We start from the raw sequence: 25,527 nt of genomic DNA, 5'->3' as shown, positions 1-25,527 counted from the left end.
ACATCAAAAGGTAATAGATAGTACACAAATATTCTTCTTACTAGTGCCAACGTTATCCTTCTTGCTCTGTGCAGAGATTTAACTAAATCTTCCCTAGTAGTTTTATTTGTTAATAGACAATTCTCTTTATCTATTACTGAATGGGCACCTCTGTTTGTTTGATGTTCTGAGGGTGACAACTGATTGGTGATAATCCACTTAAGCCAGCACTTTCCAGTGCTAGAGTTGCAATAACATGCTGCAACTTTGCACCCACCAAGAGGACAAGCTTCATAAGCAGACAAAGAAACTGTAAGTATCCCATCCCTTCTTTAATTTGGTGAGCACTGACAACACAGACGATAAGTAGAGTATCTACCGTAACAGGAATAATAGCTATCCAGAAATAAAGATTAGATCCTGTAAGACCAAAAAATTTAAGATGGCACAAATACTTAAGAGAAGAATAACATCATAAATTAAAATGAGGTAGTATCATGAGTGTACAAGAGCCAACCATTGATGTTGAACAGCATAAAGGCAACGACAAAACCCCACAATTGTGCACTGCAAGAGTTAAAAATTAGAGCCTGTGAGTTGCTATAAGAGAACCTAGCAATATTCAATTGACATTTGACATTGAAATTTCATTTGGGGTGATGCTTCATGTATGAGAGATGTAGAGAGAAGGTTGAAATGGTTTTGCCTTAGTTACAGTTCTTAATTCAAGTTGAGATATGACCTGATTCAGGTCTCCATCATTGTTGTATGATGTGCTGAGTATGTAACAACCCGACCCTCTTTGGCCCATTTGGCGACCCTCGGGTCGTCGACCGTCGGCCCTTATGTCGTCGGCCCATTTGGCGACCTCTCATGTCGTCGACCGACGACCTTCGGCCGTGCCGTTACTCACTAGGACTTTCCACCCCTGGCAGTGGAATTTTGCCTCCTCAGGATTCGAAGTCTAGATCTCCAGGCTAAATACTAGAGTTTATGAATCCTGGTAACCAAATGAGATGATCTCACTTGGTTACCAGGATTCATAAACTCTAGTATTTAGCCTGGAGATCTAGAGTTCGAATCCTGGGGGAGGCAAAATTTCACTGCCAGGGGTGGAAAGTCCTAGTGAGTAACGGCACGGCCGAAGGTCGTCGGTCGACGACATGAGAGGTCGCCAAATGGGCCGACGACATAAGGGCCAACGGTTGACGACCCGAGGGTAGCCAAATGGGTCGCCAAATGGGCCAAAGAGGGTCGGGTCGTTACAATAAAAAGGCGCCTTTTTATTGTAACGACCCGGCCCTTTGGCCTCTTGGGCGGCCCTTGTGGCGGCCCAACTGGCGACCCTTATGTCGTCGGCCCATTTGGCGACCTCTCATGTCGTCGACCGACGACCCTTGGCCATGCCGTTACTCACTAGGTCTTCCCACCCCTGGCCAGTGGATTTTTGCCTCCCCCAGGATTCGAACTCTAAACCTCCAGGCTTAAGTATTAGAGTTTATGAATCCTGGTAACCAAGTGAGATGTTGTAATGACCCGGCCTTTGGCCTCTTGGGCGGCCCTTGCGGTGGCCCAATTGGCGGCCCTTATGTCGTCGGCCCATTTGGCGACCTCTCATGTCGTCGACCGACGACCCTTTGGCCGTGTCGTTACTCACTAGGACTTTCCACCCCTGGCCAGTGGAATTTTGCCTCTCCCAGGATTCGAACTCTAGACCTCCAGGCTTAAGTATTAGAGTTTATGAATCCTGGTAACCAAGTGATTTTATTGTAACGACCCGGCCCTCTTGGCCCATTTGGCGACCCTCGGGTCGTCGACCGTCGGCCCTTATGTCGTCGGCCCTTATGTCGTCGGCCCATTTGGCGACCTCTCATGTCGTCGACCGACGACCCTTGGCCGTGCCGTTACTCACTAGGACTTTCCACCCCTGGCAGTGGATTTTTGCCTCCCCCAAGATTCGAACTCTAAACCTCCAGGCTTAAGTATTAGAGTTTATGAATCCTGGTAACCAAGTGAGATCATCTCACTTGGTTACCAGGATTCATAAACTCTAATACTTAAGCCTGGAGGTTTAGAGTTCGAATCCTGGGGGAGGCAAAAATCCACTGCCAGGGGTGGAAAGTCCTAGTGAGTAACGGCACGGCCAAGGGTCGTCGGTCGACGACATGAGAGGTAGCCAAATGGACCGACGACATAAGGGACGACGGTCGACGACCCGAGGGTCGCCAAATGGGCCAAGAGGGCCGGGTCGTTACAATAAAAAAAAATAAGGTTTGATTGTGTAACGACCCGGCCCTCTTGGCTCATTTGGCGACCCTCGGGTCGTCGACCGTCGGCCCTTATGTCGTCGGCCCATTTGGCGACCTCTCATGTCGTCGACCGACGACCCTTGGCCGTGCCGTTACTCACTAGGACTTAGTGGATTTTTGCCTCCCCCAGGATTCAAACTCTAAACCTCCAGGCTTAAGTATTAGAGTTTATGAATCCTGGTAACCAAGTGAGATCATCTCACTTGGCTACCAGGATTCATAAACTCTTATACTTAAGCCTGGAGGTTTAGAGTTCGAATCCTAGGGGAGGCAAAAATCCATTGGCCAGGGGTGGAAAGTCCTAATGAGTAACGGCACGGCCAAGGGTCATCGGTCGACGACATTAGAGGTCGCCAAATGGGCTGACGACATAAGGGCCGAAGGTCGACGACATGAGAGGTCGCCAAATGGGCCGCCAAATGGGCCAAGAGGGCTAGGTCGTTACAGAGTACTAGTCTAGGCAATGATGTGTTGAGTACTAGTCTAGGCAATGAATAGAATAAAATAGTCAATATGGATATAAAGCAGTTTGTTGCTTACATAAGGGAAATTAAAGATGCTATAAATTCTACTCAAATAAAGATTGAAAATGAGATAAGTAACCTTTTGCTGGTAATTTTTACTTGTTTGCTCAGCTTCTTTGATCTGTACATTTGAAATAATCTGTTATAAGGTAACTAATTTGAAAGAAGCTAAATATAGTGATGAATGGTGTATAGTAGATTATTATGAAAATAACTCCATAAGTTTTCATATGATGTATGCCAATAGATTAAAAATATATAGTTCAGACTAACACGTGTCTACTTCTGCAATCAGCAGCCATTTTTACTGCATAAGGTAACAACACAACAACAGAAAATGGAATAGGAAAAGAGAAACTATACATGCAAACGTAACTCAAATTCAGTGAATGCTCCTGACATTCAGGCAATTGTATGACATTTTTGTTTTCAAGAACTTAGTTATGTGATTCCAATGAAAAGAATTGTCTTACAGGAGATATGAGACAAGTAAAATGGAATGAACCAGCATGATGCACTATAAAACACTAGAGAGATCTTAAAATGTTTAGACAAAACCTGAATGTTTGAACGAAGTTTCTGAAGAAGCTGGGATAGCATAGATTGCATCGTCTTTCTAACTTCTGCTTCCAATGCCTGAATGATAGGTAACCTTCATTCCAAATATCAATGCATAAGTATTATCATGAATGAAACCAGCAGACTATTTCATTACCCAATAACAATGGTGCAAGTTTTGGATCAGAGAGAGACTTACTCGACATGCATTTTTGACAACTTGCTGACGGAAGCTTCAAGGTCAAGGGCTTCCTCATAGTTGCCATTCCTTATACATCTGGATCACATGAATGCATGATTACATTTTACAGCAATTAACATGGATTCACCAAATAAGCATATGATTAGAGTATAGGTGATTGGTATGCTACGTGATCATCTATCTGTCTCCAAATTTTGATGGACAAAAAACAAAGGATGAGAAGGGCTTATCATCTGCACGAATCTAAATAACCCATCCTATCTACTAACCATCTACCAACATATCTGCCCAAGTAAATAGGTCCTAACAAAGGGTGTAATTTGGAAAAAAAAAGCATGATTGAAGAATGGACATTTTCCACATGTCAAATGTAGTGTCTTAAGAAATGAATAATAACAGATCTAAAGTTGAGGTATGCACATCATATCAAAAATGTTGTGGCCATGATTTTAAATGATCAAGATTTGCATGGGTACAGCCAAAGAACCAACAAGATAGATACTAGGAATAATACTAGGCACATAAACTAAAGTTTAATTTAGAGAATGTGTGCATACGTGTCCATTAGCTGGGGGATTTCAAGCAAATCAAGCAAAGTGTTGTGATGCGCAAGTAGCGTCTGGTTGAACTTCCTTTCCTCCAAAATTTGCTGTGCTGATTCAATAAACTCTGTGCAACCAGCTGTAAGATTTGGGATCTCTGTTATCTGCAACAAGTATATAACAAGAATGAAACCCTACTCTACTTCCTATCCCCCTAAACCATATTTGTACTTGACAAGTATTTCTGCAATTTGAATAACTCCTTCCACATGCTGGAACGCCACATTGCAAGGTCGTCCCAAAATGTTAGACTAATCCTGCAGCAGAATCGATTAAACAAAATGAGCTTCCGTCAAACACTTGGTCTGTGCACACGAAGCCACCATGAAAATAAAATAAAATAAAAATCGATGTTGAAGATACAGGCTGACAAACAGAAACAATACCATCACAGAATCTTCCTTACCATAAGGTCTCGGAAGTGGATTTTTTGACTCCGATGCGGGTCCAAGCGACGACCTTCCCGCTGCTAAGTTGCTTGATCTGGACGGGCGCGCCAACGATGCCGATCAGGTGGACGAAGTTGGCGAATTCTTTGCTCCATGGAATCTCTTGCGGTCGTGGGTACACTCCCCGCTCATACTCGTACTCGCCGTGCCGCTCGTGCAACAGATGGTGAATGGGCCAGGAGGTGAGGGGCGGCAAACGAGGCGTTGGTCGACGATTCACTTCTCCTGGAGGCGAGCAGAGGAACGGAGGTCGAAGAAGGAGGACCTAGGGTTTATGGAAGAAAGTAAGGAAAAATTACCGGAATGCGAAGAAGGACTCCAGCGGTGGCAATGAATGCTGGACCGGAGATGGATGAAGGAAAAACTACTGGAATAAGAAGAAGGGCTCCTCTTCTCCCCCAAAGGGAGGAGAGTTGGAGGAGATGCGGTGTGCTTGGATGGAGAAGCAAGGGCGTCGTGTGTTGATCCTGATCGAGAGAGGAAGGGGCGTCGATCTAGGAAGGGGAAGAGGGAGATGAGGTTGAGAGAGATGGTCAGAGGTTTAGGTTTAGGTTTAGGCTGAGAGAGATGGTCGGAGGAAGGGGCGCGATATAGGTTTAGGTTTGGAGGGAACTTTGTGAAGTGTTGCAAATTTTGGCTGGTGGAAAAATTAAAAATTTTTATTTTGGTTCATTAACACCGGATTTTAAAAACCGCTGTTAAAATCGGTGTCTATTAACGGAAAAAAGGCGCTCATAGACATCGCCTAAAAAACCGATGTCTATGAGCGAAAATCTGCGTTCATAGACATCGGTTTTTGGAAAAACCGGTGTAAAATACTCAAAGACATCAGTTTTTGCTTAAAATCGTTGTTGTTCCACCGATGTCTATGAGGGTTTTTCTTGTAGTGACACTACGCTGAGATCGTAGTGGCAAGTACCTCTTGGGAGAGTTTAAGAGTCACTTATCAGAAGTCGGGATTCAATCCCAACTAACTACACCTGGTACACCCCAACAGAATGGTGTAGTAAAACGAAGGTATAGGACTCTTATGGAAATAGTTAGATCAATGATGAGTTATTCAGAATTACCAAAATTAAGTAAGTGTTCTAATTAGTTTGACTAAGCATGGATAACTTAATTTGATTAATTTGAATTTGGTATTTATTACCTAGACTTATGTTGATACACAAACATAAGTATTCTGAAGTCCAGGCAGTACCCTATGCATTTCACACCATTCTAAGTATTTTTTATACACAAGCAAGGTAATCCTAGTGTGCTTGTGAGATGCTCTAGCTGAGACCTAGGGGAACATGCTTTCTAGGGGGTAAATACCTTGGCTAAGTCCAAATTTTGAAAAACCTAATAAAATTGAAATTTTGAAAATATTTTTCCTAGAATTTTAAACCCAAGTTTTTTTATTTGAAAAAACAATAATAAAGAGGAATATTTTCAAAAGTAAGCTCTATTGTACTAAGCACATTCCTATTTGTCTTCTAAGTGCACTGAATTCAAGTTCAAGTAAGGGTTTTGTGAAAATGTCAGCCAAGTTTGACTTGGACTTAATATAGTTAAGTACAATGTCACCCTTAGCTACATGATCCCTTACAAAGTGATATTTTACTTCTATATGTTTAGTCCTTGAGTGTTAAATAGGATTTTTGGTTAAGTTAATAGAACTTACATTATCAATTAAAATTTTTATATTTTTATATTCTAATTGATAGTCCTTTAAGGTGTGCATCATTCATAATAGTTAAAATGCACATTCCCCCATGATTATGTACTCTGGTTCAGTAGTGGATAAAGCAACACAGTGTTACTTTATGTTTGACCAACTTACTAGGCACTAACCTAGAAATTGACAACTTCCACTTGTGCTTTTTCTATCTAGTTTTGTATCCGGCATAATCTAAGTTAGAATAGCCAACTAGGTCAAACGTGCTAGTCCTAGGGTACCAAAGTCCTACATTTAGAGTTCCCTTAATGTATCTAACTATTCTTTTAACATTCGTTATGTGTGATTCTTTTGCACAAGATTGGTACCTAGCACACATACCTACTGTAAACAAATTATCAGGTCGACTTACAGTTAGGTATAGTAGACTTCTTATAGTACTTCGGTAATATTTTAAGTCTACTGGTTTTTCTTCTATATCAGAATCAATTTTAACATTAGTTGCTATTGGGGTATTTATATTTTTAGAATTTTCCATGCCAAATTTTCTAATTAGTTCCTTAGCATATTTTGTTTGAAAAATGTATATTCCTTCTTTGGTTTGTTTAATTTGTAGGCCTAAGAAAAAGTTAAGTTCCCCAACTAAGCTCATTTCAAATTCACTTTTCATTAATTTGGTAAATTCTTTTAGAAATTTAGTATTGGTTGACCCAAAAATTATATCATCTACGTAAATTTGGATTATAAAGATGTCTTTTTCTAAGGTTTTTACAAATAAAGTTTGATCTATTTGACATTGTTTAAACCCGTTAGATATTAGATAAGTTGATAGTGTTGGGGTTGCAAGGTTGCAAACATAGTCCCATATTGAAAACACATGGAAAAGATCATGGGTTTATAAGAAAAAGATATCTCCATTGGCATGAGGCCTTTTGGGGAGAGCCCAAGAGCAAAGCCATGAGGGTCTAGGCCCAAAGTGGACAATATCATGCTATTGTGGAGATATCTAAATTCTTTTCGATCCTACAATTGGTATCAGAGTCCGGACTGCCAGAAGGTTTAACCGCTGACTGTGCACAAGAGCTATGGTCTGATTGAACTATGTGAGTACAGTATTGACCTCGAACAAAGAAAGTGGGGGCTCCTATGTTCGGATCAAGAGGACCAGACACTAGGCAGGAAGTCCTAGTAGGTCGGGTGGACCGAGGGGCAGGAAGTCCTAGTTGCGGCTAGGCAAGGAAGTCCTAGTAGGTCGGGTAGACCGAGGGGCAGGAAGTCCTAGTAGGTCGAGTAGACCGAGGGGCAGGAAGACCTGGTGGGTCGAGGATCGGACGTGGGAAGCCCATGGTCCTTTGTTTGAGGGGGGGATTGTTGGGGTTGCAAGGTTGCAAACATAGTCCCATATTGAAAACACATGGAAAAGATCATGGGTTTATAAGAAAAAGATATCTCCATTGGCATGAGGCCTTTTGGGGAGAGCCCAAGAGCAAAGCCATGAGGGTCTAGGCCCAAAGTGGACAATATCATGCTATTGTGGAGATATCTAAATTCTTTTCGATCCTACAGATAGGCGTTCATACCAAGCCCTAGGTACTTGTTTTAGTCCATATAGGGCTTTCTTTAACCTAAAGACATGGTTTGGATGATCTAAATCCTCAAATCCTGAGGGTTGACTTACATACACCTCTTCCTTGATGAACCCATTTAAGAATGCAGATTTTACATCCATTTGGTATAACTTGAATCCTTTATGAGCTGCATAGGCCAGCAACATCTTTATGGATTCAAGTCTGGCTACGGGTGCATAGGTTTCATCATACTCTAACCCTTCTACTCGGCTGAACCCTTTTGCTACTAGTCTAGTTTTATTTCTTACTATTTCACCCTTATCATCCAATTTATTTCTAAATAACCATTTAGTATCAACTATGGTTTTACTTATGGGTTTAGGTATAAGTTCCCATATTTGATTTCTTTCAAATTGGGTTAACTCCTCTTGCATTGCTAAGATCCAGTCTGGGTCAAGTAGGACTTCTTCTATAGTTTTGGGTTCAATTTTAGAAATAAGGGCTATTTGACTTAGGTTTCTGTAGAATGATCTAGTTCGTACTCCTAGGGTTGGGTCACCTAAAATTTGGTCAGATGGGTGGTTGGAACTTATTCTTGAAGATCTTATGTCAGGATCACCAACTGGTTATTGTGATTCTTTAGATTTAATTTGAATATCTTCATCATCTTCTATGTTTCTTGTATTAATATTTTCTGTATTTTGATTGATATTTTCATTTATTGAATTAGGTAAGTTATTTTCTTCATCAAAAATCACATTGGTTGTTTCTTCAACTTTTAGGGTATTTTTGTTATAGACTCTATAAGCCCTACTGGTTATGGGGTATCCTAAAAAGATTCCTGGGGTTGATTTTGATGTAAATTTTCGTAAGTATTCTTTAGTGTTTATAATTTGGACTTTACATCCAAACACTTTTAAATAATTTAAGTTGAGGATTTTATTATAATATATTTCATATGGAGTTTTATTCTAAAATTTATTGATTAAAATTCTATCTTGATTATAACAAGCTGTATTTATTGCCTCAACCCAGAACTGATCGTTTAGGTTATATTTATTTAACATGGTTCTAGCGATTTCTTGTAGGATTCTATTTTTCTTTTCTACTAAACCATTTTTTTTTGGGGTTCTAGGGAATGAGTACTCATTTTGTATCCATTAATTTCACAAAATTTAGTAAATTTATGGTTTTCAAATTTCCCTCCATGATCACTTCTAATTCTTTTAATTTTAGTATCTTTTTTATTTTCTATCAACTTGCAAAAGGTTTTAAAGATTTTGTAAGTTTCATTTTTAGTTTTTAGAAATTTTACCCAAGTAAATCTTGAGTAATCATCAATTATAACTAAGCAATATTAGTTTTTGCTTAGTGACTTGGTTCCATATGAATCAAACAGGTCTAAGTGTAGGAGCTCAAGTATTGAGTTAGTTCTATTTAAGTTGGTTAACTTGTGGGTTGACTTGGTTTGTTTACCCTGTTGGCAAGCATTACAGATTGTATTTTCTATAAATTTTAATTTGGGTAAACCTCTAACTAAGCCATTTTAACTCATTTTTGAAATGAGTCTGGTATGAGTGTGACCCAGTTTTATGTGCCACAACTTAGTTTCCTCTTGTTGTGCCAGGAGACACTTTAGTGAGGAGGTTGATAGGTCAATTATGTAGACATTTTGTTTCCTAATTCTCTTAAGTGTAATTTCAAGATTTTTAATATTTTTAATTAAACACTTAGATTTTGAAAATGTGACTAAGTACCTAGAGTCACATAACTGACTAATGCTAAGTAAGTTAAAATTCAATTTATCAACCAATAGTAATTTTCAAATAATAAAATCGGAACTCAGTTTGATATTATCTGTTCCGATTACCTTAAGTTTTCCGTCGTTGCCGAATGCAACTAACCCTAAGTTCTTGAGTTGTAGCTTAGTGAATTTCAATCTGTCTCCAGTCATGTGTCTGGAGCATCCACTATCTAACATCCATTGATCCAAATCTTTATGTTCTTACACATGAAGTATTTGATTTGGTTCAATTTGACAGATCAAAAGATAGTTTGATTGAAATCAACTTCTTAATATTCCATCTCACCTAGTCTAGATTGTTAAATATGTTATTCCTATGAGTGACTGTGAGATGGTTTTGTGTTTAATTGAATTTATTAAGTTAATTAGATTTATTAAGTTAAGTTAAGTTATGAATTGATTATTTTTAATAAATGAATAAGATTTATTAATAAAGATTTATCAATTAAGATTTATTAATTGATTAATTAAGATTTATTAATTGATTAATTAAGATTTATTAATTGATTAATTAAGATTTATTAATTTAGATTAATTAATTAAGATTTATTAATTAAGATTTATTAATTTTAAATTTTACCTAAGTCCATCTCACCCTTTTCTAAATTATCAATTATAGAACCTTATAGGTTTTGTGAGATGGTTAATTTTATCTTTGAAAATCATCTAAGGATTGATTTACATTTGATTTAGACTCAGGTTTTACAATCAGTCAATTAAATATTGATTTCAATGATTGACTTCCAGGTTGTGGCGAGGCACTAGGCCTTCTTGGGTATGAGATCATCCACCACTTCTAGACAAACCCTTTCAAAGAAATTAGATATTTAATTTCCTTTCTAAAACCCCTAGGTCTAACTAGTCAAGTGTAAATCACGCCTACGTCCTTATCTATCCTAGTCTAAGCATGCATAATGAAAGTAGTAAAGCAAGCATCAAACAAATCTATTTATTGATAAAAATGATTTTTCTATTGGCTCCCCCTGGATCATAGCCTCGATAAGGTCTATCAAGGTAATGAATTTAATCCTTGGGGACCCAATATTGACCAAGTCTAACTTGATTAATCAAGTTTGACTTGGGGACTCATTTTTGGACTAATTTTCTATTTGTTATATTTACAAGTGATGAGTAAGATTTGTATTTTTGTTTAGCTTTAAATCCAAGTCCAGATCGGTTGTAGACAACTCTTTGTTTTCTAAGAATCAGATCAAGATTCTTGGAACCCAAGGTGAGTCATTCTAACGTGTCCTTAAGTTCTTTAACTTGAGTTTTCAAATTAGAATTTTCTTCCTCGAGTTGTTGGACTTGAGTTGAACTTCTATTTTGAACTGGCTGAGTCAAAGGACTTAGTTTAGTCTCCTCCTTAAGGATTATTACCTCCTTTTTGAGTGACTTGACTCGGAGGTTGGATTTGGCTAATTTACGCGTGAGATAATTAACTAAATTATGTAATTTATTTAATTGAGAGGTTCTTACAGTGGGGTTAGGTCCTTTGGAAATGGATACGGATTCGTGACTTCTCTCGAATTCTGTTTCCGACTCGCTCTTGGTTTCTGATTCATTGACTTGTTCCCGAGCCGTAAGCGCGAGGAAGCTCGTCTGTTCGAGCTCTTCGTCAGAGTCTTCTGAAGAAGACTCATCCCATGTTGCCGTAGTGCTTTCTTCTTCCTTTGCTTCTTTGTTTCCTTTTGGTTTAGGTAGTTGGCTTTGATGTGTCGCTTCTTGTTGCAGCCGTAGCAGGTTACCTCGGACTTCACTTTTGGACTTGCTTGCACCGTCTTGGATTGAATCACCTTCTTGATGTCCTTCTTGGTGAATCATTTCTTCTTCTTGTAGAGTTTTTGTATAAGATTTACTAGCTCGGTTGTGATTTCATTGTCATCATCATCTGAGTCCGGTTCTTCTTCGGACTTGGGTTCAGTTCTGCGCTTTGCTTTTGCTTCTCGCGTTCTACTCGTACCTACAATCAAAGCAATACCTTTCTTGGCCATAGGTGTATTAGTCTGTTCATGTAATTTAAACTCTAAGAATAATTCATCTAATCTAATTGAGGAAAGGGCCTTAGAAACCAAGTAAGCATCTGCCATTGATGCCCACAAGGTGTTTCTAGGAAATACATTTAATGCATACCTGATGACATCGTGATTTTCCACCTTCTGTCCGATTGCATGGAGACTGTTGAGAAGGTCTTGGATGCGTGCGTGTAGTTGACTCGTAGATTCGCTATCCTGCATATTATGTTATACACCTTATTTAAAATTAAATCTCTTTTACTTACCTTAGTATCGGAGGTCCCTTCATGAAGCTCAATTAGCTTCTCCCACAAGTGTTTGGCGCTTGAGAACGGGCCTGTTGGTGTAGGAAGCATCCGACGATTGAACCTATGTTTTGATTATGTCAAAGGGTTCAAGTTAAGTTGTTTTATTATTTAATATGCTTGAATGAGATTTACAGGAAAGTCCTAAGTATTCTTAGGCAAAAGTCCTAGCTGCGATTAGGCAGGTGAAAAACCCTAGGGGTGATAACCCTAGGTCCTAGGGGGTGGTAACCCTAGGTGGTGGAAAACCCTAAGGAGCGGTAACCTTAGGTCGGTGGTAACCCTAAGTGGAGGAAAATCCTAAGGGGGGGGGGGGGTAACCTTAGGTCATAGGGGGGGGTAACCTTAGGTGGCGAAAAACCCTAGGGGATGGTAACCCTAGGTCCTAGGGGGTGGTAACCCTAGGCAGAAAGTCCAGTCGGTCTGGAGGACCGGGCTGACATCAGGTATGCTCTCCTGAGTGGAGTAGGTGAGGACGCATTCCCCGCGGAGGGAACAATAGGTGTCGGTTCGACTTAGGGTTTTCGGTCAGAAATCCGAAGTCAGAACCGGACAGTCTGGTGACTGTCAGATGTTCTTGTTCATGTTATTTATGTGCTAACTTTGTTTTTCAAGATATATTATTATTTTGTGGACTAACCTATCTTGAAGGGATAAAAGAACACATTATGCCTCGGATGAAAAATACCCAAGGCGCCCTCCATGGAGCTTGGAGGCGCCTCGGGTGCAAGGCAGAAGCTGCGCAGGAAGCCACATTAGAGGCACCCTCATGGAGGCTTGAGGCGCCTCGGGCAGCAGGCTGGAGGCGCCCTCATGTTGGCTTGAGGTGCCTCAGACAACATTGGAGGCGCCTTCAAGGTGTATGGAGGCGCCTTCAAGAGGATAGGTGAAGACTTCTTCTCAGCTTATCCACGCGCGGCTGACTTGGCGAATGGAGGCACCCTCAAGGGACTTTGAGGCACCTCCAACAGCCTTTATATGAAGGTTTCGACCAGCAGCTTAGATAATCAGATTCCAAGTGATTCATCGTTCGTGTGCTGCTCAAGAAACGACCCGGCTAAGCTACGACAAGTCCCCGACAACTCGAAGCTTTGAGATCTTCAATTCTTGTTGTTGGTATAGATTTTTTAATACTGTTAAATTGTAATACTCTTGTAACCTTTTGCACATAATAGTTGTTGTCCAAAGTAAATGCTCAACGAGCATGGGGCTTGGAGTAGGAGTCGCCCTAGGCTCTGAACCAAGTAAATCTTGGAGTCTTTTGTGTGTTTTGTATGTTTGGTTTAATTTCCGATGTGCATTACTCGTTATATTTTTTATTACGTCAAGTGAAAGTCAAGAGCGCTATTCACCCCCTCTAGTACTTCTCGATCCAACAATTGGTATCAGAGCGGGGTTGCTTCGATTTGGTGCAACCACTAATCAAGCATTCTTTCATGGTGTTTTTCAGTTTTTCGGAGTCGATCAGAGTCGGTATTTTTGCCGCCTTCCAATCAGATTTTTCGTAATCGAATTTTTTTTTTAAGTTGGTGCAACACCTGTAACGACCCGGCCCTTTGGCCTCTTGGGCGGCCCTTGTGGCGGTCCGACTGGAGGCCCTTATGTCGTCGGCCCATTTTGGCCCTTATGTTACAAAAAGAAAAAAAGTTTTGACCAAAAATGTTGAAGGTGAGACTTGAACCCAAGACCTTCGGCCGAACCCGACCTAACCGAACACAGCCAACCAACTGGGCTGCGCGTGATTTGTTAACCAAGTATGTAGCGAGATGTATTTAAGTTATAGTAAAGGGCAGAAATAAAACCTAGGTTATAAAGGGTTAATTTCTTTCCCGAACCCTAATTACTTTCTCTTCTCCTCACGCGTGCGTCAGCACTTCTGGACCCGGGCGGAAACGCAGCAAAGCTAGGGCTTTGTTCTCCGGCGCCGGCGAAGCCCTTTTCCGACCAGTCTTCACCCGTGGGTGGTCATCCCGACGAAGGGAGCTCGGAAGCACAAAGGAGCCGCCGAGTTTCAAGCTCCACCCGGAACCCTAGCCGCCTCTCCCTCTCGGTTGTAAGTCCAAGCAATCAAGGAGTAAGTACTACTCACCTGTGGTAGGAGTTGCTTCGAACTTTCGGTTTCGTTTCCTTGTTTCCTGAGTTTCTTGAATCCGAAGCATGCCATAAGATTGGGGGTTTTGATGTTACTGCCGTGAGGTTGTTCTGTGCCATGTAGTGCTATTTAGTTTAGATTCTTCCTTGCTGGAACAAATAAGAACAGCCTTTGAGGTTTGCTATGTATTAGAATTGGTACAGTTTCTGTCCATTCCTGTAGATAGGAAGTTTTAAATCCTTTGTGGCCGAGTAAACAGCAATGAATAGCTAGGGATGCTTGTTGGATAAGTATAATTGCTTGGTTTTAGTTTGGTTTGATGCATGCTTTAGTATACCACGTGTAGATGTTGTTAGCAGCAGTAATCTTTCTTATTGCATTGAAGATTTGAATTCTTTTGTGGTTTAACAAGCATGCACAGCCTTATAGTTAGAAATTCCGTTATGAGTTCTTTTGTAGCTTAACAGGCATGAGTAGCCGACCCCTTTTAGCATCCCAGTATCTAATTCTTTACTGATTTACCAACTATGAACAGCCTCTTATAACTAGCATCTTAGATTTTATTTCCTTGTTTAATGGGCATGAACGGATTTATCTATAGTAGCATGCAGATTAGTTTTCCTTTCCTTGCTACTCAAAAAGGCAAGAACATCCCTTTAATTAGTTAGAATAGTTTAGCATTTTCCTTGCAACTCAAAGAGCAAAAACAACCCTTATTTAGTTAGAAGGGCAGCCTTTATTTAAAGTAGGCAGTATTAGTTTTTAATTCTGTTTCATTTGCAGATTTTTAATGATTCACGTGTGCAGATTTTTGTTATTCACATGTGCAGATTTTTAGTATTCATATGAACAGATTTTAGCATATAGTAGCATGCTGATTTTTGTTTCCCTTTGCTTTAAGATGTGCATGAACAAATTATAACATATAGTAGTATGCTGATTTTTGTTTCCCTTTGCTTTAAGATATGCATGAACAGATTTTAGCATATACATGTATGCACATAGCATTTAGTTTGGACTTTCCTTGCTATAATGAGCAGCTATAAGTAAGAAAAAGACCAAGGTCTAGTTAAAAAGAGATAACAAGTAAATTAAAGTAAGAGGCTAGTACCCGACTTCCGAGGTTGTCGTTAAACAAATCCAGGTGACCGTTTCCGAGGTCTCGGCCCTGGTAAGACCGAGGTCTTTACCCTGTGTGACTACAGCAGTCTCTATTAGGGAGCGCGCATAAGATGGTACTAAGTCTGAGCCCAAAGAAAAAGAAGAAGAAAGAAAAATAAAAGTAAAAGAAATTAAAAGATTAATTTCAAGTATAAAGCTATAAGTAAATGAAACAAGTATCACCTATGTTTAGAATCAACAGAAGTTTAGTTTCTTTATTTCTAAGCATACAACATTTGTTTCATTACTTTCTTATCAGTTTAGTGAGCATGTTTAGTATTATTTCTAGTATTCAGCTTTATTCTTGTATATCATGAGTATGCAGTTTATTTGAGTACTTTGCTATTAGATGAGCATGAGTAGATTTCTTTTAGCATTTCAGTTTCAGTATCGTTTGCATTTTTATGCACTTCGAGTTTTTGTGAGATAGTATAGTACTTACTAAGCGTTTCGCTTATAGATCTATTTTTCCTCCTACTGCAGATAAAGGAAAAGCTAAAATATGAAAGGAAGGCGACAAGGTGGTGGTGATGAAGGTGTGTGATGACTAGACTATGGAGAGATCCAGAGTTTGCTGGCAAATTGTCAAGACTCTTCTGTTTAGAGTTCTTTTAGTTTCTTTAAATATTATTATGAGTTGAGATTGTAATTAAGTTTATTCCGCACTTGTAGTTGGGTCCTATTGTTGGAGTGATATAGTTGTTTGCTATTGCTAGAGTAGTTTCCTTCTTCTTATTGTGTTATTATACTGCGTGGTTGTGAAAAAAGTATGTTCCAGCCACCTGTGGTTGTGTATATAGTGTCTGTATGGTTGATTTGGTCACCGGTACAGGGGAGATTCTATCGAAATTTTTCGGTAGGATTTCCTCTGGGGCCGTGATGAATCTAAGTGTTGCTAATATTAGCATAAGTGACACTAGTAAGTAGAGTAATAGTTAGGTAACGGTCTCCCTTAGAGAGTAGTAGTAAGAAGGGTGGTCGTTGCAGTTGGTATCAGAGCAGCGTTCCATTCTCCAGCATCACACACACATCAGCATCAGCCTTGCCGTCTCCAAGTAAGAAAGTATTTAAATTTTTTCTTTATTCTGCTTTCCTTATTATTAACTGCAGTATAGAGTATTTGTTTTTGAATGCTTAAGTAAGATAGAAGATTTTGTTTCCCTTTTCTATATTCATATATAAGTATGATTAGAAGGGTTAGAGAAGCTATCAAGCCTTTTCCTCTGCATAATTAGATGTCAAGAAGAGGACGTCCCCGTACTGTTCATACTGAGGACCGAGTTCAGGAGAACGAAGAGCCCAGAACCCCTGGGCCTATTCTCTCTGAAGTTGTTGCTCAACTTCAGAGACAAGTAGCGAGCAGCAGCAAGTGATTGCCAATCTGATGGCCAATCAGAAGCCAGCTCCTCCCACTCCCCCAACCATTAATGTGGAGACCCCAGTGGTGACTGAAGTCCTATCGGTTGCCCTAGAAGTCGCCACAACACCTAGAAGACAAGAAGCATACCTCATCCAGTGGCTGAAGCTGAAACCAGAAAGATTCTCAGGCACGACTGAGCCCTGGGATGCCCAGGCTTGGTTCAGGACACTTGAGAGCACAATGGAGCTTCTTGACTGGCCAGAAGTCGAGAAGGTTAAGTGTGCCTCTTTCTGCCAATCTGGAGGTGCTTGTATGTGGTGGGAGTTAGTGGAGAGTAAGAGAGCAGTCAACCAGATGAGCTGGGTTGACTTCGAGATAGAGTTTTACGAAAAAGTCTTCCATCAACGGATCACCAATAAACAGCATGAGGAGCTTATGGAATTCAGACAATGTGACCTACCAGTAGAAGAAGCGGTCACAAGATTTAACAGGCTAGCTCACCTTTGCCTAGAGTTAGTAAGTACAGTGAAAGAACGAGTCAGACTGACGCTCCAAATGCTGAGACAAGAAATAACACCTAATGTGAGTAGTGAAACTCACTGACCATAGATTGGTGAAGAGCTGGTCAGCAGGACATTAGTGAGCACTATCTGAACAGCAACAAGGCACAACAAACGCAACACAAGCCAGTCAAGATAGAAGACAAGATAGTGGGGAAACAAAGACCCCAGTCAAGTAATCAGAACTAGAAGGACAAAGATAACAAGAAAGACCCAAGCAGGAAGATGTTCGGGCAATCTGTGAGTATCCAAAGGTATATCCAGAAGGGCTACCTGGACTACCTCCCAACAGAGAAGTGGAGTTTGAGATTGAATTGGTTCCTGGAACCAGTCCAATTTCAAAAGTTCCATACCGCATGTCTCCAGCAGAGCTGAAAGAGTTACAAGAACAACTTCAGGAGCTTCTTGACAAAGGCTTTATTCGCCCTAGTCACTCACCTTGGGAAGCTCCTGTGTTGTTTGTCAAGAAGAAAGATGGATCTATGCGAATGTGCATAGATTATAGAGCTCTGAATCAAGTGACGATCAAGAACAAGTACCCCCTTCTCAGGATCGACGACTTATTTGATCAGTTAAGAGGGGCAACAGTGTTCTCAAAGATAGACCTGTGCTCTGGGTACCATCAGCTAAAGGTGAAAGAAAGGGATATACCCATAACGACGTTCAGGACCAGATACGGACACTACGAGTTTGTAGTCATGCATTTTGGTATGACTAATGCACCAGCGGTCTTCATAAACTTGATGAACAGAGTGTTCAGAGAATACCTTGACAAATTTGTCATCGTATTCATCGACGACATTCTAGTCTATTTAAGGACCCAGAGGAGCATGACACGCACTTGAGAATAGTATTGCAGACCCTTCAGCAAAAGCAGCTGTATGCTAAATTCTCAAAGTGTGAGTTCTGGTTAGAGCAGGTGGCGTTTCTTGGTCACATAATTTCTAAAGAAGGTATTCAAGTATATCCAGCCAAGATAGAAGCGGTCAACGACTGGAGTAGACCCAAGAACGCCAGGGAGATCAGAAGCTTCCTTGGTTTAGCTAGGTACTACAGGAAATTCGTGGAGGACTTTACCAGGATAGCTTCTCCACTAACGGCCTTAACTAGGAAGAATAAGAAGTTTGAATGGTCAGACAAATGTGAGCAAAGTTTCCAAGCATTGAAGAAGAGATTGACCAGTGCTCCTATTCTGACTGTTCCAGAGAGTGACAAGAGTTTTGACATCTACAGTGATGCCTCCAAGATGGGTCTAGAAGCTGTTCTCATGCAAGAAGGAAAAGTGATAGTTTATGCTTCCAGACGACTCAAAGATTATGAGAAGAATTACCCCACTCATGATCTTGAGCTGGCAACTGTGGTCTTTGCACTGAAACTCTGGCGACATCATTTGTATGAAGTTCAGTGTAGAATCTTCACTGACCATCAGAGTCTTAAGTACTTCTTCACTCAGAAGGACTTAAACATGAGATAGCGTAGGTGGCTAGAGTTGGTCAAAGACTATGACTGTGAAATCCTCTAGCACCCAGGTAAAGCTAACAAAGTGGCAGATGCACTAAGCAGAAAATCCAGTGCATCCCTGATGTCTTTGTCATCATTAGCCCTGCCACTGCAGAAGGAGTTGTCAGATTTCGGACTTGAAGTTATTGAAGGGCAACTCTCTGCATTGACCTTAGAGTCTACCTTGCTTGAGGATATACAGAGAAAGCAAAGCGAAGATCCAGATATCTAGAAGATCAAGCAAGGGATACAAAAAGAAGATACAGAGTTTTGAGTATCAGACAGTGGAGTTCTTTATCAGGGGAACCGCCTTTGGGTCCCCAATGATGAGGAATTAAGAAGGAAGATTTTAGAGGAAGCTCATAGTACATCCTACTCCATGCATCCTGGTTCTACCAAGATGTACCAAGACGTGAAACAGAGGTTCTGGTGGTCTGGACTCAAAAGAGATGTTGCTAAATATGTCAGTACTTGCCTGACATGCCAGAGAGTCAAAGCAGAACACCAGAGACCAGGAGAAGTTCATCAGCCTCTTCCAATACCAGAGTGGAAATGGGAAGACATATCCATGGACTTCATAATAGGTCTCCTAAGAACCACAAATGGATATGATGCGATATGGGTAATAGTAGACCGATTGACCAAGTCTGCTCATTTCCTAGCCATTAAGGTGTCCCACTCTATAGAGCAGTTGGCCCAGCTATATGTTAAAGAGGTAGTAAGACTTCACGGAGTTCCCAAATCTATCGTTTCTGATAGGGATGGGCGCTTCACCTCACACTTTTGGGAGTGCGTTCAGAATACACTAGGCACCAAACTCAAGTTCAGCACAGCCTTCCATCCTCAGACTGATGGACAGACAGAGCGAGTAAACCAGATTTTAGAAGATATGCTCAGAGCTTGTGCGCTGGATTTCAAGGGAAGTTGGTGCAAGTATCTATGCTTAGCGGAGTTTGCCTACAACAATAGTTATCAGGCTACCATCAAGATGGCACCTTATGAGGCGTTGTATGGTAGGAAGTGTAGATCACCCATTTGCTGGCAAGAAACAGGTGAAAGAAGAGAAATGGAAGTAAAGCTGAGCATTCAGACAGAGCTGATAGATGAGACTACTCAGGCTATTCAGAAGATCATACAGAGAATTGAGACTGCCCAGAGTAGACAGAAGAGTTATGCTGACACACGCCGTAAGCCACTTGAATTCCAAGTAGGGGATTCAGTCTTTCTCAAAGTTGCCCCGATGAAGGGAGTGATGAGATTTGGTAAGAAGGGCAAGTTAAGTCCTCGTTATGTAGGACCTTACCTGATCATAGAGAGGATTGGGAAAGTAGCTTACAAGCTGGATTTACCACAGGACATGTCAGCAATACATAATGTATTTCATGTCTCCATGCTAAAGAAGTGTCTCCACGACCCTAGCCAAGTGATCGAGCCTCAGTTAGTGCAGATTCAGGAGGATCTTACCTATGAGAGCAGACCTACACAGATAGTGGACAGAGCAGTCAAGAGACTAAGAAATAAAGAAGTACCACTAGTGAAGGTCATCTGGCAGAGCCAGAAGCACGAGGAAGTCACTTGGGAGCGTGAGGACAGTATGAGACAGAAGTATCCAGAACTATTCTAAGTTCGAGGACGAACTTTTTATAAGGTATGGGGAATTGTAACGACCCAATTTTCCCTATTTTGAGTTCTAAATGTCTTCAAAAACATTTAGAAATACTTTTAAAATATTCTAGAGATTTTTAGGAATTTTTAGAGTATTTTTACGTAATTTTTGGAGGTCGTTTAGTATGTTACAAAAAGAAAAAAAAAGTTTTGACAAAAAATGTTGAAGGTGAGACTCGAACCCAAGACCTCCGGCCGAACCCGACCTAACCAAACATAGCCAACCAACTGGGCTGCGCGTGATTTGTTAACCAAGTATGTAGCGAGATGTATTTAAGTTATAGTAAAGGGCAGAAATAAAACCTAGGTTATAAAGGGTTAATTTCTTTCCCGAACCCTAATTCCTTTCTCTTCTCCTCACGCGTGCGTCAGCGCTTCTGGACTCGGGCGGAAACGCAGCAAAGCTAGGGCTTTGTTCTCCGGCGCCGGCGAAGCCCTTTTCTGGCCAGTCTTCACCCGTGGGTGGTCATCCCGACGAAGGGAGCTCGGAAGCACAAAGGAGCCGCCGAGTTTCAAGCTCCACCCGGAACCCTAGCCGCCTCTCCCTCTCGGTTGTAAGTCCAAGCAATCAAGGAGTAAGTACTACTCACCTGTGGTAGGAGTTGCTTCGAACTTTCGATTTCGTTTCCTTGTTTCCTGAGTTTCTTGAATCCGAAGCATGCCATAAGATTGGGGGTTTTGATGTTACTGTCGTGAGGTTGTTCTGTGCCATGTAGTGCTATTTAGTTTAGATTCTTCCTTGCTGGAACGAATAAGAACAGCCTTTGAGGTTTGCTATGTATTAGAATTGGTACAGTTTCTGTCCATTCCTGTAGATAGGCAGTTTTAAATCCTTTGTGGCCGAGTAAACAGCAATGAACAGCTAGGGATGCTTGTTGGATAAGTATAGTTGCTTGGTTTCAATTTGGTTTGATGCATGCTTTAGTATACCACGTGTAGATGTTGTTAGCAGCAGTAATCTTTCTTATTGCATTGCAGATTTGAATTCTTTTGTGGTTTAACAAGCATACACAGCCTTGTAGTTAGAAATTCTGTTATGAGTTCTTTTGTAGCTTAACAGGCATGAGTAGCCGACCCCTTTTAGCATCCCAGTATCTAATTCTTTACTGATTTACCAACTATGAACAGCCTCTTATAACTAGCATCTTAGATTTTATTTCCTTGTTTAATGGGCATGAACGGATTTATCTATAGTAGCATGCAGATTAGTTTTCCTTTCCTTGCTACTTAAAAAGGCAAGAACAGCCCTTTAATTAGTTAGAATGGTTTAGCATTTTCCTTGCAACTCAAAGGGCAAAAACAACCCTTATTTAGTTAGAAGGGCAGCCTTTATTTAAAGTAGGCAGTATTAGAATAGCATGAGCAATATTAGTTTTTAATTCTGTTTCATTTGCAGATTTTTAATGATTCACGTGTGCAGATTTTTGTTATTCACATGTGCAGATTTTTAGTATTCATATTAACAGATTTTAGCATATAGTAGCATGCTGATTTTTGTTTCCCTTTGCTTTAAGATGTGCATGAACAAATTATAACATATAGTAGTATGCTGATTTTTGTTTCCCTTTGCTTTAAGATATGCATGAACAGATTTTAGCATATACATGTATGCACATAGCATTTAGTTTGGACTTTCCTTGCTATAATGATCAACTATAAGTAAGAAAAAGACCAAGGTCTAGTTAAAAAGAGATAACAAGTAAATTAAAGTAAGAGGCTAGTACCCGACTTCCGAGGTTGTCATTAAACAAATCCAGGTGACCGTTTCCGAGGCCTCGGCCCTGGTAAGACCGAGGTCTTTACCCTGTGGGACTACAGCAGTCTCTATTAGGGAGCGCACATAAGATGGTACTAAGCCTGGGCCTAAAGAAAAAGAAGAAGAAAGAAAAAGAAAAAGAAAGAAAAGTAAAAGTAAAAGAAATTAAAAGATTAATTTCAAGTATAAAGTTATAAGTAAATGAAACAAGTATCACCTATGTTTAGAATCAACAGAAGTTTAGTTTCTTTATTTCTAAGCATACAACATTTGTTTCATTACTTTCTTATCAGTTTAGTGAGCATGTTTAGTATTATTTCCAGTATTCAGCTTTATTCTTGTATATCATGAGTATGCAGTTTATTTGAGTACTTTGCTATTAGATGAGCATGAGTAGATTTCTTTTAGCATTTCAGTTTCAGTATTGTTTGCATTTTTATGCACTTCGAGTTTTTGTGAGATAGTATAGTACTTACTAAGCGTTTCGCTTATAGATCTATTTTTCCTCCTACTGCAGATAAAGGAAAAGCTAAAATATGAAAGGAAGGCGACAAGGTGGTGGTGATGAAGGTGTGTGATGACTAGACTATGGAGAGATCCAGAGTTTGCTGGCAAATTGTCAAGACTCTTCTGTTTAGAGTTCTTTTAGTTTCTTTAAATATTATTATGAGTTGAGATTGTAATTAAGTTTATTCCGCACTTGTAGTTGGGTCCTATTGTTGGAGTGATATAGTTGTTTGTTATTGCTAGAGTAGTTTCCTTCTTCTTATTGTGTTATTATACTGTGTGGTTGTGAAAAAAGTATGTTCCAGCCGCCTGTGGCTGTGTATATAGTGTCTGTATGGTTGCTTTGGTCACCGGTACAGGGGAGATTCTGCCGAAATTTTTCGGTAGGACTTCCTCTGGGGTCGTGATGAATCTATGTGTTGCTAATATTAGTATAAGTGACACTAGTAAGTAGAGTAATAGGTTGGTAACGGTCGCCCTTAGAGAGTAGTAGTAAGAAGGGTGGTCGTTACAACACCACTCGAGAACGCGTGCTAATTTCTTCTTTCAAACCACGCTGCTAATCCAGGATCAAGTCATGAGACTTGTTTTTTTCTGTTCATTTTTCATGCAAGATCTTTAAAGGAACTCCAAGAAGGCTATAGCACTGCCCGCCCACCGCTCTTCACCGTAGATGACTTCGGTTACTGGAAGGGCTGGATGGAATCATACCTTCAAACTAATTTCCAAGTCTGGATAATCATCAAAACCGGTCTGGTACTTCCAACTGACGACGCCGGCAAACCAATATCGTGCGAGAATTGAGATCCAACTCTAATAAGGAAGGTAGAAGCAAATGCTAAAGCAACGTATACACTTCAGTGCGACCTAACCAATGAGGAGCTGAACTGCGTCGGCCCCTTCTCAAGTGCAAAAGAATTATGAGAGAAGCTGATTGAGCTACACGAAGGTATTTCCGATACGAAAATAAGTAAGCATGATTTAATAGACAAATTATTTGAATTACATGAGCATACTGATACTACTCTGGCCGAGGAAGGTGTTGCGTTGGTTGTAGGTACAAGCAAGACAAAGGAAGCTAGAAAGAAGAAGGTGTTGAAGGCAACATGGTCCGAGTCATCAGACGAATCCGAATCCGACGAAGAAGAACAAATGAGCTTTCTCGCTCTACCGGTACAAGCGAACATCGTCGAAACCGAGTTTGAGTTTGAGTCTGAAATCGAAAGCGAATTAGAAACCGAGTCCGAGCGAAGCCACGGATCCGTATCCGTTTCCGAAGGACCCAAAACCACCATAAGCGCTTTAATTTATGGTATTAACATAAATAATCTAGAAAATCTAGTTTCTTATTTATTAAAGAAATTGGCTAAATCCAACGTCTGGGTTAAGTCACTCAAAAAGGAGGTAACAACCCTTAAGGAAATGACTAACTCGAGTCCTTTGACTGAGCCAGTTCAAATTGGAAATTCAACCCAAGTCCAACAACTTGAGGAAGAAAATTCCAATTTGAAAACTCAAGTTAAAGAACTTAAGAACATGCTTGAACGGTTCACGTTGGGTTCCAAGAATCTTAATCTAATTCTTGGCAAACAAAGAACCATTTAGAACAAATCTGGACTTGGATTTAAGGCCAAATACAAATACAAGTCGTACTTATCACTTGTAAATCGATCAAATATAAAAGTAGTCCAAGCATAGGTCCCCAAGTCAAACTTGACTAATCAAGTCTGACTTGGACACTATTGGGTCCCCAAGGATCAGATACATTACCTTGATAAACCATATCAAGGCTATGATCCAAGGGGAGCCAATAGAAAAACTATCTTGATAAATAGATAAAATTGCTTGATGATTGTTTATTTTCTTTTCTTTATAATATGCATGTTTAGATTAGGCTAGATTAAGGACCTAGGCGTAATTTACACTTGTTTAGTTAAACCTTGGGGTTTCAAAAAGAAAATTAAATATATAATTTCTTTGAAAGGCTCTGTCTAGAAGTGGTGGATGATCTCATACCCAAGAAGGCTTAGTGCCTTGCCACAGCTTGGGAGTCAATCTTTGAAATGTGTATTTAATTGACTAATTGAAAAACCTAAGTCTAACTCAAATGTAAATTAATCCTTAGAAATAATCTTAATTAAAGATAAGCATATCACAAAACTACATAAGGTTCCCTGATTGATAACTTAGAATCGGGTGAGATGGATCTAGGATAACTTAATAAAAATTATTTAAAAATTATTTTAAAACCCTTTTAAAGATCCTTTTAAAAATTATTTTAAAAATCCTTTTAAAAATTATTTAAAAAAAAATTATTTTAAAAAATTATTAAAAAAAAATATTTTAAAAAATCCTTTTAAAAATCATGTAAAAATTATTTTAAAAAACCTTTTAAAATCCTTTCATAAACCCTTTTAAAATTTTATTAATTCCTTTAAAAATCCTTTACAATTCTTTTAAAAATTATCTTAAAAATATTTTAAAAATTCCTTTAAAAATATTTTAAATAATTATTTTAAAAAACAAATTAATTTTATAATTAATTTTAAAAATCATAATTAAAATTTCAAATTATTAATTATTATTTTTTTCAAAATCTGAAACTTAAGTTTCAAATCATAATTAAAATTTAAATTATTAATTATTAAATTTCTTTTCAAAATCTTAATCTTAAGTTTCAAATAATAATTAATGTTCAAAATATATTTAATATTCAAAATTTTAAATGATAATCAATTTTCAAAATCATATTATCAAAATCTTAATTAAATCTTTAAATCTTGTTTTCAAGCTATAATTTTCAAGATCTTCATAATTTTAAATGTTTACTCATTTAAAATTCAAACTCAAACTTATTTTAAATATCAATTTCAATATTGATAAAATTAAAATAAAGACAACTCCATCTCACACTCACTCATAAGCTGAACATGTTTGATAACCTAGAATGG

General features: G+C 39.4%; 1 long non-coding RNA gene across 1 annotated transcript; it reads right to left on the bottom strand.

Annotated features, from left to right (window-relative positions):
* Positions 1 to 208: 208 nt before the first annotated feature.
* LOC122034806 lies at positions 209 to 562 on the bottom strand. The gene is made up of 3 exons (XR_006126784.1): positions 497 to 562; positions 359 to 399; positions 209 to 268 (listed from the first exon to the last, which is right to left on the bottom strand). It is a non-coding gene; the product is annotated as an uncharacterized LOC122034806 (long non-coding RNA).
* Positions 563 to 25,527: the final 24,965 nt, after the last annotated feature.

Source organism: Zingiber officinale, chromosome 11B (assembly GCF_018446385.1).
Source record: "Zingiber officinale cultivar Zhangliang chromosome 11B, Zo_v1.1, whole genome shotgun sequence".
NCBI classification, from domain to species: Eukaryota; Viridiplantae; Streptophyta; class Magnoliopsida; order Zingiberales; family Zingiberaceae; genus Zingiber; species Zingiber officinale.
This window is presented reverse-complemented; position numbering and strand designations above follow the sequence as displayed.